The sequence below is a fragment of the Atta colombica genome, unplaced genomic scaffold (assembly GCF_001594045.1).
Source record: "Atta colombica isolate Treedump-2 unplaced genomic scaffold, Acol1.0 scaffold164, whole genome shotgun sequence".
Lineage (NCBI taxonomy): Eukaryota > Metazoa > Arthropoda > Insecta > Hymenoptera > Formicidae > Atta > Atta colombica.
Window position 1 is genome coordinate 1439869 of NW_017259255.1, and position 2408 is coordinate 1442276.

Sequence of the window (2408 nt, forward strand, 5' to 3'; positions counted from 1 at the left end):
AGAGAGAAGATGAGATGAATAAGAAAACTGATGTAGAAGTATTTAGAATCAAATATTGGAGCTATATCGAAGATATAATATTAAGGGCCAGTTGTTCTTTAGACAAACTATGTGATAACATTATCTAAACAAAAGAATAAAAGAATAAGAGCATAAAAGATCGGGTAAGAGAGTAAGACAATGAGTTGAAGTTTACTGAAAGGTGGAACAACCTAAAAGAAACAAAGAAAGAAGATTGAATTTTAAATTTTATTTAAAATTTGATTTTTTTAGATTTTTCGATTCTGCATATATGAGTAAAAAGAAGAAGAAGAACAATGTGTGTATGTGGAGAAGGAGAGGAGGGGAGGAAAAAATAGAATATAATAGAAATTTATTGTACATTTTTTAATTCTTTGGAAATTTTTTAAAACGTTAAAAAGGTGATTCTATCTTAGCTCAGAAGTAAACGAAATAAAAGAATATTAAAGATATATTATAAATATATTAAGATAAGGTAAATTAATAGTCGTGAAATTAATTATCATAGAAGTTTCATTCTCTCGGTTTTACTTATAGAAGATACTATGAAGGAAATATATATCCAAACTACTAATTAGTAATATGATCATCATTAGCGTCAATCAAAGTAAACTGAAAATAAAAGGAAATAAGAGGGGAAGTTAAATTAATTAGCCGATAGTCAGCATGAAACTCGAAATATTCGAGATAGTAGATCAGATGAAAATTGTGAAGTGAAGAATAGAGAAATTATTGCCAGTAGTAGTGGTGTGTAAAAAACATTTGAAATTGGTCTGACTAATTGTAAGAAAAAAATTTGCGGATGTTGCAACTACTGCAGTAGTTGAAATGAAAAGAATTAGGACCTGTGACTAGGTTTCAAAAATTCTTGGAATGTGAGACGCTAGATAGGCGAGTGCTAAATAATTTAGAATCTCGAGAACTTAGAATTTAAAGAATTCGGATACTAAAGTAGTTACTTTGCAACAAATATGAGAATTAGACTTATCAGGATACGAGGAATATAAAAGTCTATGATTCTAGCAACTAGATTAATTCATGAATTACAATATCCAAGATTCAAAAAAGATCTAAAATCGAAAAAGTTCATATCCGATGATATTATTCAAGAAAGTTAATATATACATGTTGAATTTAGAAAATCAATGAAATTTTCATTTATTTTGGATTCACTTGAGACTAAAAAACGATTTTGATCATTTTAATTGATAATTAAAGTTTGATACTTACCATTATTTATTATTTCTTTACAAAAAAGCGCGGACTTCTTTCTTCCTGCAGAGTTCAGTATATAACTATCATTGTTTGTGCGACTCAGACTTCTAGCAGATTTATCATCATCAGTAACTTCTTACCTGCTGGTCAATCTTACAGCCAATTGCCATCATGAAGTTTCATATCTAAATTTAAACACACAAAAGCTTACATAGCTTGCAAAAGCAAGTGCTCTGCCATTTATATCTGACGTAGCTGTTTTATATCAGTGAATTTATTTGAGAGTCAAGTGTCGCAATGACTGCCTCTCAAGATGATCATAATTATATCTATAAATATGTCAATAATAACAAATTTCTCAAAATATTTTAACACATCAATTATTCAAAATTGATAAAATATAAAATTGGAAGATATTGTAAAAAATATATATAATAAGAAATATATATAATAAAAAAAAGTAAAACTAAAGAATTTATTTAAAAATTTATTTTCAAATTTAAGAAAAATCGTAACATAAAATTAATTCTTTAATAATAATAATAAAATTTAAAATTGTTAGTTTTCAAGATGTAAAAGATCGAATTATTATCAAATGTAAATTATCAATAGAATTTATAAAAAGAGAAAAAAAAATTTCTTTAAAATTTATTATTGTTAAGATAAAATAACGATGATACATCAATGATACTGTTTTACAATAATGGATTTTGATGTACATAAAAGATAAAGAGGGCTAATAATACAAGACATATGAAAGATTCATCCATGTTGATCTAAATTTGGGTCGCTGTGTAGACTGCGCAGCAACCGATTCGGCTTGCGTTTATTTATTTATATCAGATAGCGCGTGAGTGGAATAATGCTACTCGTACATACTGCACATTTGGCATAGACACTACATGTGCATTTTTCATTAATTATTAAAAAATATAAAACATAAAAAATATAAAAGCTAAAATATACAAAAGTACGGAGCTACATAAATAAAGACTAAAAAACCATTTTTTTTTTTATTCAAAACATTATTTAAGATATATTAAATGGTTCATAATTTTTAAAAATTATTTGTTTCTTTATATTTTGTTGATAAATATATTTTGATTGTAATACAAATTGTTTTTAATGAAAACTGAATATTAAAAACAATTGGGTAATTCTTTTAAACAAGG